Raw genomic sequence first — 11,433 nt, forward strand, 5'->3', positions numbered from 1 at the left:
TATGAAACTGAGCTGTCGCTTTTTTACAATGAGATACTTGCATGTAATTAGGAAAGAAAGAATATATTGGGAGTGTTGGACACTGTTTATTATCTATTGTTCACTGTGTAACAATGCCGACGTTTCGAAACAAATCGTTTCTTTTTCAAGGCTGTAAATAAATACGAAAAGTATACTATAAGACACACAATATGACATAACATGAAAATAAATTACCTAGTTACGAGAACAATATTGTACGCTTTTTAAAAACATTAGGATTCAACAAAGAAATCAAAATCTCCTGGAGAGCAGACATACAATCCCATCACTTTATCCGTTTCTATATTTATGATAATGACATCAACATAAGGTTACAAAATATTGATCAGGAATGGTCTTAACACTATTGACGAGGCCAGCCATTACTTATTACTTTCTAAGTATATTATTATAGATCATGCTTAGGTGTTGCACATCTTCTCTATGATTGACGGTATAATTTCTTTTTATGTGTATCATCTCGCTTATATTACGTCTATAACCAACCTCTTCTCTATCAAGAATTTTTACATCTTCAAAATTAAATTTATGGCCCGTAGTCATTTGATGTAAAGTTAAAGCAGTTTTGTTAAAATTTGCAACATCATATTTATGTTGTTTCATCCTATCGCGTAAATACTGTTTTGTTTGGCCAATGTAACACTTGTTACAATTAGCACAGGGTATCTTATATACTACTCCTGATTCTAAATTATAAGGTGTTTTAAATTTCAAATTTGTGAAAAATCTCTTTGTGGTGAATAAGTTGTAAAAGGCACACTTGACATTCAACTCCTTAAATATTTTATTTATTCTGTGAGAAAGACCAGGTAAGTACGGAAACCTAAAGTAGGAAGAAATAGACGAGTTAGAAGGAACATTAACTATATGACTTCGGTTGGACGTGTGTTTATTTATTATTCTTTTGACTAAGTATGTAGGATAGTTATTCTGCTTCAAAATATTTTCAACTTTATCTAAGTTCTTCCTATGAAACTTTTTGTTGCTCAGTTTTAAAGCTCTTTTAATTAAATTCTCCATTATATTAGTTTTTTGTTGCATGCTATGACTGCTGTAAAAATTTATGCATCTGTTAGTGCTTATTGCTTTAGTGTACCAGTCAGTAATAATACTAGAGTTTTCTCTAATTATCAACAAATCCAAAAAAGGCAAACTGTTATCTTTCTCCACTTCAATCGTGAATTGTATCTTTTGATGGTAAGAGTTGAAAACATCTAAAATGTACTGTATTTTGTCATATGGTACCAACAATAATGTATCATCTACAAAGAACTTAATGAGCGGGATATAAAATTTAAGTGTTTCAACAACATAACAAAAGATTTCTTCCATAATCAAGTTAGCAAATGATGGGCTTGCCGGTGCACCCATAGCAGTGCCATCCAATTGTATATAAAATTTTCCTTCATAAACAAAATAACCACCATCAAAACAAAGATCAACCAATTCCAAAAATTTTTCCCTACTAAGATCCGTATAGCAGCTGATAAATCTCCATCTTTTCTTAATGATACTAACAACAAGTTCTCTTGGGATGCTTGTAAACAAGGATATAACATCTAACGATATAAGCACGTATCCTAGTGGTACTTTTATATCTGACAAAATTGTGGTCAATGAAAATGAATCTTTCAAGTTAAAAATGGAAGTAGACCAGGTAGAATTTAAGATATCATGTAAATATTTACCAATGTTATAAGTGGGAGACTTGACGCAACTACGGGCCATAAATTTAATTTTGAAGATGTAAAAATTCTTGATAGAGAAGAGGTTGGTTATAGACGTAATATAAGCGAGATGATACACATAAAAAGAAATTATACCGTCAATCATAGAGAAGATGTGCAACACCTAAGCATGATCTATAATAATATACTTAGAAAGTAATAAGTAATGGCTGGCCTCGTCAATAGTGTTAAGACCATTCCTGATCAATATTTTGTAACCTTATGTTGATGTCATTATCATAAATATAGAAACGGATAAAGTGATGGGATTGTATGTCTGCTCTCCAGGAGATTTTGATTTCTTTGTTGAATCCTAATGTTTTTAAAAAGCGTACAATATTGTTCTCGTAACTAGGTAATTTATTTTCATGTTATGTCATATTGTGTGTCTTATAGTATACTTTTCGTATTTATTTACAGCCTTGAAAAAGAAACGATTTGTTTCGAAACGTCGGCATTGTTACACAGTGAACAATAGATAATAAACAGTGTCCAACACTCCCAATATATTCTTTCTTTCCTAATTCTAATACAATGGATGATAACCAAGTTACTATTTCTTCAACTGGGGGTTTTTTTGAGACGATAAGGAATCAAATGGGTGAGCAGGTGTGCAAGAACTGCAAATTATATGTGACGTCACAGAAAAAGATTGCATCACTTTACAACCGAAGAATATTTCTGTTGAGATGTCGTAAAAATCGTGTATATCCTAATCATATTATCAATAACATCAGACAAATCTATTCCCTACAATTGGAAGAACATCCCTACAAAAATACTGTAGATAAAGTATTAAAGACGTTTCGTAAATCGATCCTAAATATTGAGATTAAAATAACCATTTGGAAGATCAGAAGGTTGGAAGAAAACATCAGAGAACTACAACAACAATTGTGTTCTAACATGGATGACCACTTTTATAGTATACTGTTGACTATGGCCAAAAATGCTTATAGTTACGTATTCGGTAAGACAAAGACTGGCAATGTTAAAAAGATTAAAACACTTGTAGATCAGCAGATTCCACCGATGCCGTTAACAGTATGTGATAATTATTTAGTAAACTACACCAATATAGCCATACCTGAAGAAGTTAAGGTTATGTTAAGCCTTGGTCCAAAATTTAGTTTGCCACCTAAAAAAGTACCTATCAAAACTGTCATCAAAGATATAGAAAGTTGCATTAACATTCAGGCAATAACAGAAGAAGTGAAGAATACATATAGATTAAGAAGTGTGAATGTTATTAACAACTTTGAGAGGAGAGAACAACACAGAAACAAGGGCCACCTACTTGATGGGTTTGTGAGTGAAACCAATAAGTTTGTTAGAGAAAACCAGGATATCATCATAAGTCGAGCTGACAAGGGGGGTGCAACTGTTGTTATGTACAGGGATGAATATCGAAGTGAAGTGGACAGAATGTTGAGTGATGAGGACACCTACAAAATAACGGAAGCTGATCCAACGACAAAGATTCAGAATGCAGTCAATAGATGCCTGATGAGACTCAAAAAAGAAGAATATATATCTGAGGCACAGTATAAAACTTTAATCAGACATAACAGCTTACCACCTAAGTTATACTGTTTGCGTAAGGTCCATAAAGATGGTCTCAATTTGAGACCTATAGTCAGTTGCGTCAAGTCTTCCACTTATAACATTGGTAAATATTTACATGATATCTTAAATTCTACCTTGTCTACTTCCATTTTTAACTTGAAAGATTCATTTTCATTGACCACAATTTTGTCAGATATAAAAGTACCACTAGGATACGTGCTTATATCGTTAGATGTTATATCCTTGTTTACAAGCATCCCAAGAGAACTTGTTGTTAGTATCATTAAGAAAAGATGGAGATTTATCAGCTGCTATACGGATCTTAGTAGGGAAAAATTTTTGGAATTGGTTGATCTTTGTTTTGATGGTGGTTATTTTGTTTATGAAGGAAAATTTTATATACAATTGGATGGCACTGCTATGGGTGCACCGGCAAGCCCATCATTTGCTAACTTGATTATGGAAGAAATCTTTTGTTATGTTGTTGAAACACTTAAATTTTATATCCCGCTCATTAAGTTCTTTGTAGATGATACATTATTGTTGGTACCATATGACAAAATACAGTACATTTTAAATGTTTTCAACTCTTACCATCAAAAGATACAATTCACGATTGAAGTGGAGAAATATAACAGTTTGCCTTTTTTGGATTTGTTGATAATTAGAGAAAACTCTAGTATTATTACTGACTGGTACACTAAAGCAATAAGCACTAACAGATGCATAAATTTTTACAGCAGTCATAGCATGCAACAAAAAACTAATATAATGGAGAATTTAATTAAAAGAGCTTTAAAACTGAGCAACAAAAAGTTTCATAGGAAGAACTTAGATAAAGTTGAAAATATTTTGAAGCAGAATAACTATCCTACATACTTAGTCAAAAGAATAATAAATAAACACACGTCCAACCGAAGTCATATAGTTAATGTTCCTTCTAACTCGTCTATTTCTTCCTACTTTAGGTTTCCGTACTTACCTGGTCTTTCTCACAGAATAAATAAAATATTTAAGGAGTTGAATGTCAAGTGTGCCTTTTACAACTTATTCACCACAAAGAGATTTTTCACAAATTTGAAATTTAAAACACCTTATAATTAAGAATCAGGAGTAGTATATAAGATACCCTGTGCTAATTTTAACAAGTGTTACATTGGCCAAACAAAACAGTATTTACGCGATAGGATGAAACAACATAAATATGATAGTGAAAATATTGCAAATTTTAACAAAACTGCTTTAACTTTACATCAAATGACTACGGGCCATAAATTTAATTTTGAAGATGTAAAAATTCTTGATAGAGAAGAGGTTGGTTATAGACGTAATATAAGCGAGATGATACACATAAACAGAAATTATACCGTCAATCATAGAGAAGATGTGCAACACCTAAGCATGATCTATAATAATATACTTAGAAAGTAATAAGTAATGGCTGGCCTCGTCAATAGTGTTAAGACCATTCCTGATCAATATTTTGTAACCTTATGTTGATGTCATTATCATAAATATAGAAACGGATAAAGTGATGGGATTGTATGTCTGCTCTCCAGGAGATTTTGATTTCTTTGTTGAATCCTAATGTTTTTAAAAAGCGTACAATATTGTTCTCGTAACTAGGTAATTTATTTTCATGTTATGTCATATTGTGTGTCTTATAGTATACTTTTCGTATTTATTTACAGCCTTGAAAAAGAAACGATTTGTTTCGAAACGTCGGCATTGTTACACAGTGAACAATAGATAATAAACAGTGTCCAACACTCCCAATATATTCTTTCTTTCCTAATTCTAATACAATGGATGATAACCAAGTTACTACTTGCATGTAATTTCACTGAATCTTATCGAATGAACGATATATAGTCCTTTTTATTCAAAATATGCCGAAATTTTGGAATCATCCTATTTCCTAGGCCCAATTTTGATTTTGGAATAATGAAAACAGCATAGAAAAAATGAAAATAACTCGTTGATGAGGGACTACATAATGGAGAAAAATAAAGAATACTAGTATCATTGTTTTCATCTTCTCAAGTGGCGATAATAATAGAATAAAAATTCTATCTCAGACTGCACCGACTAATTATCATATATCTATTATACCAATATTGATAACACGCGTTCTAGACTACGACAAAAAAATGAAGTCAAATCGTTGGGAGGAATCCACTTGTACGCATGCGCGAATTAGAAGTTCGAAAATGACAATCAAGATATTAGTTAGGTTGTCTTCATATTTGACGTTGAATAATTGAATGAATTCGAATGATGATTTATTTCAAATTGTTGTACAAATTTTGAGAAGAATTTTATGTGAGGCGAAAGTTAATGAATATTAAATTCATCGAGAATGTATCCGTTTTTGTCAACTATCAGATGAATCAACGAAAAGAGATCAAACCAAATAAGTGCATAAAAACTATTCAACCAATATTATTATGATTTGTGAAATAATAATTAAGTGCCGAAAAGGCAATGGTATTATTGTCTATACTCAGTAAACTCAAGACTGACATAATAAAAAGTGCGTTTTATATTACTGTTCATACCAGTTTCAATTATTGCGTGTACGTGTAAACATCATACTTATCTTACCTCCTGAATTTCCTCTCTTGTAAATCTACTCAATACTCAATAAAACATATTTTTGGGTCAACATTTAATGTAATATGTAGTTATATTACATATAAAAGTACAGAGTGCTCATTAACAGAGCCATTCTTCAATAGAATCAATACAATACTCAACTTGGCAATAAGAATATTTAGAAGATGAGAAACTGGTAGATATTAACTACAGTTGAGCTTTATAGATATAGATGTCGATTTAGATGATTCACTATTTCAGTGCTGAAAAAAACAATCATAAATTGAACTAGAAGTATTACCTCAACTCCCAACTGAATTTCAAGACTATAACAGATTTATCTATATACAATGCAGATAATATACGATAGTGAACAACCTACAAAAATGTATTCAGAGTCCTACAATTCTTGTTGATTCAACATCACTTTTGTTAATCTCCGCACTCCGCAGGTTTTCTGTGGAAAACACATAATATTTCACTATTGTTATGAATCCGAGCGTCTAGTGCTGCAAAATGATGAGGTTTCATGATTTTTGACTTCTAATTATTAGAGATCAACGATGAAATACAAATTACTGAGTAATGCAAACCTGATTCACATATTGTAAGGTTAAGGTCGAAAATATTCGAATGGTTGTGAAGTAAAATCATTTCATTCCTGTCAGTTCATAAATCGATGTATCAGAAAGAGACAGAACTAATCAGGTATTTTTATTCTTAATATTTCTGCACATGCGCAGAAGTCGATTCCGGCCACGGGCTAGCTTCAATTTTCGAAGTCCCATTATCGATATAGAATATAATAAATATATGCTAATTATGAACTGCGGTGGACTCTTAGACAAGACCAAAAGTTGTTCGAGTAGTGGGGATAACTACGACAAGCTCCCGACAGCGATTCGGTATATAAACCATCGCAGCTTAAGTGTTACTCAGTGCTTGGGATTGTAGCAGCGCAAACGCTCTACTATTGACCACTTTGATGCTATTCTAGAACAATTGAGTTGGTCGATCGTCCAGTTTGTGTGCTCTCTCCTCGTGTACATTGGATATTTCTAGCGACTCAATCAAAACGCTTCGTTTTCAATATGGCGTCGAAATCTGAAAACTACTCGTACGAAATGTTCGAAGATGGAAATATTATAACCGAGAAGACTTTCCATCTCATTTCATCTAGTAGGCGTTCGGATCGATGCATTATGATATCAGGAGTTGAAAACGCTGGTAGAAGAAGAGTTGAGTTAGGTAGAAATATTTATGAACCAAGAATTACTCCTCAAGATCTCGAAGTTCTGCTCTCTGAGCCATTTTGCTCGATACAAGAACAATATTGAGGAGGGGAATTTCATCACGGACATATCATTTAGTTGACTAGATGATCAAAAAATAGGACGAGGATGAATCAGCATCACTCATTTATTCAATAAAAATTCAAGTATAATAACCACAATTTGCATAGATTTTTGTTTCCTTTTCACTCCAAAGTGAAGTGATATTCGATTATCTGCAATTTCGAGTATATAAGAATATATACTTTAACATCAAATGTCAGAAATATTCGAATTTTCGAGACCACTGCTATTCTCCAGGTTTGTCCTCTCTTCAAAACATAGTTGTTTTGACTTTTCAGGAATCAAGATCAGAATGTCTCTTTTCTATGAATTGCATATGGTATAAGAGTGAAATCGATGAATTAATTACACATAACTCATTGCAGAGGAATTGTTTCATTATATTCAGTTCTGATTCCACCCTTAGCATATCGCTGCTTCATAGTCTGAAATTATGGTAAGATTTTCAACATGAAATCAGTCCCTTCCTATGAAACTGAGCTGTCGCTTTTTTACAATGAGACACTTGCATGTAATTTCACTGAATCTTATCAAATGAACGATATATAGTCCTTTTTATTCAATATATGCCGAAATTTTGGAATCATCCTATTCATCCTAGGCCCAATTTTGATTTTGGAATAATGAAAACAGCATAGAAAAAATGAAAACAATTCGTTGATGAGGGACTACTAGTATCATTGTTTTCATCTTCCCAAGTGGCGATAATAATAGAATAAAAATTCTATCTCAGACTGCACCGACTAATTATGAACTGCGGTGGACTCTTAGACAAGGCCAAAAGTTGTTCGAGTAGTGGGGATAACTACGACAAGCTCCCGACAGCGATTCGGTATATAAACCATCGCAGCTTAAGTGTTGCTCAGTGCTTGGGATTGCACCACTTTGATGCTATTCTAGAACAATTGAGTTGGTCGATCGTCCAGTTTGTGTGCTCTCTCCTCGTGTACATTGGATATTTCTAGCGACTCAATCAAAACGCTTCGTTTTCAATATGGCGTCGAAATCTGAAAACTACTCGTACGAAATGTTCGAAGATGGAAATATTATAACCGAAAAGACTTTCCATCTCATTTCATCTAGTAGGCGTTCGGGTCGATGCATTATGATATCAGGAGTTGAAAACGCTGGTAGAAGAAGAGTTGAGTTAGGTAGAAATATTTATGAACCAAGAATTACTCCTCAAGATCTCGAAATTCTGCTCTCTGAGCCATTTTGCTCGATACAAGAACAATATTGAGGAGGGGAATTTCAACACGGACATATCATTTAGTTGACTAGATGATCAAAAAATAGGACGAGGATGAATCAGCATCACTCATTTATTCAATAAAAATTCAAGTATAATAACCACAATTTGCATAGATTTTTGTTTCCTTTTCAATCCAAAGTGAAGTGATATTCGATTATTTGCAATTTCGAGTATATAAGAATATATACTTTGACATCAAATGTCAGAAATATTCGAATTTTCGAGACCAGGTTTGTCCTCTCTTCAAAACATAGTTGTTTTGACTTTTCAGGAATCAAGATCAGTGTGTCTCTTTTCTATGAATTCCATATGGTATAAGAGTGAAATCGATGAATTAATTACACATAACTCATTGCAGAGGAATTGTTTCATTATATTCAGTTCTGATTCCACCCTTAGCATATCGCTGCTTCATAGTCTGAAATTATGGTAAGATTTTCAACATGAAATCAGTCCCTTCCTATGAAACTGAGCTGTCGCTTTTTTACAATGAGACACTTGCATGTAATTTCACTGAATCTTATCAAATGAACGATATATAGTCCTTTTTATTCAATATATGCCGAAATTTTGGAATCATCCTATTCATCCTAGGCCCAATTTTGATTTTGGAATAATGAAAACAGCATAGAAAAAATAAAAATAATTCGTTGATGAGGGACTACTAGTATCATTGTTTTCATCTTCCCAAGTGGCGATAATAATAGAATAAAAATTCTATCTCAGACTGCACCGACTAATTATGAACTGCGGTGGACTCTTAGACAAGGCCAAAAGTTGTTCGAGTAGTGGGGATAACTACGACAAGCTCCCGACAGCGATTCGGTATATAAACCATCGCAGCTTAAGTGTTGCTCAGTGCTTGGGATTGCAGCAGCGCAAACGCTCTACTATTGACCACTTTGATGCTATTCTACAACAATTGAGTTGGTCGATCGTCCAGTTTGTGTGCTCTCTCCTCGTGTACATTGGATATTTCTAGCGACTCAATCAAAACGCTTCGTTTTCAATATGGCGTCGAAATCTGAAAACTACTCGTACGAAATGTTCGAAGATGGAAATATTATAACCGAGAAGACTTTCCATCTCATTTCATCTAGTAGGCGTTCGGGTCGATGCATTATGATATCAGGAGTTGAAAACGCTGGTAGAAGAAGAGTTGAGTTAGGTAGAAATATTTATGAACCAAGAATTACTCCTCAAGATCTCGAAATTCTGCTCTCTGAGCCATTTTGCTCGATACAAGAACAATATTGAGGAGGGGAATTTCAACACGGACATATCATTTAGTTGACTAGATGATCAAAAAATAGGACGAGGATGAATCAGCATCACTCATTTATTCAATAAAAATTCAAGTATAATAACCACAATTTGCATAGATTTTTGTTTCCTTTTCACTCCAAAGTGAAGTGATATTCGATTATTTGCAATTTCGAGTATATAAGAATATATACTTTGACATCAAATGTCAGAAATATTCGAATTTTCGAGACCACTGCTATTCTCCAGGTTTGTCCTCTCTTCAAAACATAGTTGTTTTGACTTTTCAGGAATCAAGATCAGAGTGTCTCTTTTCTATGAATTGCATATGGTATAAGAGTGAAATCGATGAATTAATTACACATAACTCATTGCAGAGGAATTGCTTCATTAGATTCAGTTCTTATTCCACCCTTAGCATATCGCTGCTTGATAGTCTGAAAGTATGGTAAGATTTTCAACATGAAATCAGTCCCTTCCTATGAAACTGAGCTGTCGCTTTTTTACAATGAGACACTTGCATGTAATTTCACTGAAATTTATCAAATGAACGATATATAGTCCTTCTTATTCAATATATGCCGAAATTTTGGAATCATCCTATTCATCTAAGGCCCAATTTTGATTTTGGAATAATGAAAACAGCATAGAAAAAATGAAAATAACTCGTTGATGAAGAACTACATAATGGAGAAAAATAAAGAATACTAGTATCATTCTTCATAGTTCATGTCCATGCTGATTTAATATTAATAAAATTCACAGGGAATTGGACAATAGTTTATTCTCAAAGTACTTATAACGAAACGTCGGCGATGTTATAAGTACCTTGAGAATAAACTATTGTCCAATTCCTTGTGAATTTTATTAATACTAGTATCATTGTTTTCATCTTCTCAAGTGGCGATAATAATAGAATAAAAATTCTATCTCAGACTGCACCGACTAATTATGAATTGCGGTGGACTCTTAGACAAGGCCAAAAGTTGTTCGAGTAGTGGGGATAACTACGACAAGCTCCCGACAGAGATTCGGTATATAAACCATCGCAGCTGAAGTGTTGCTCAGTGCTTGGGATTGCAGCAGCGCAAACGCTCTACTATTGACCACTTTGATGCTATTCTAGAACAATTGAGTTGGTCGATCGTCCAGTTTGTGTGCTCTCTCCTAGTGTACATTGGATATTTCTAGCGACTCAATCAAAACGCTTCGTTTTCAATATGGTGTCGAAATCTGAAAACTACTCGTACGAAATGTTCGAAGATGGAAATATTATAACCGAGAAGACTTTCCATCTCATTTCATCTAGTAGGCGTTCGGATCGATGCATTATGATATCAGGAGTTGAAAACGCTGGTAGAAGAAGAGTTGAGTTAGGTAGAAATATTTATGAACCAAGAATTACTCCTCAAGATCTCGAAGTTCTGCTCTCTGAGCCATTTTGCTCGATAAAAGAACAATATTGAGGAGGGAAATTTCATCACGGACATATCATTTAGTTGACTAGATGATCAAAAAATAGGACGAGGATGAATCAGCATCACTCATTTATTCAATAAAAATTCAAGTATAATAACCACAATTTGCATAGATTTTTGTTTCCTTTTCACTCCAAAGTGAAGTGATATTCGAT

At 33.4% G+C, this 11,433-nt stretch overlaps 1 long non-coding RNA gene across 1 annotated transcript; it reads right to left on the reverse strand.

The window, feature by feature from the left end:
* Nucleotides 1-71: 71 nt before the first annotated feature.
* LOC123316076 lies at nucleotides 72-595 on the reverse strand. Its single transcript, XR_006538015.1, has 2 exons — nucleotides 217-595; nucleotides 72-151 (listed from the first exon to the last, which is right to left on the reverse strand). It is a non-coding gene; the product is annotated as an uncharacterized LOC123316076 (long non-coding RNA).
* Between the last annotated feature and the right edge of the window lie 10,838 nt (nucleotides 596-11,433).

This window comes from Coccinella septempunctata, chromosome 1 (genome assembly GCF_907165205.1).
Source record: "Coccinella septempunctata chromosome 1, icCocSept1.1, whole genome shotgun sequence".
Lineage (NCBI taxonomy): Eukaryota > Metazoa > Arthropoda > Insecta > Coleoptera > Coccinellidae > Coccinella > Coccinella septempunctata.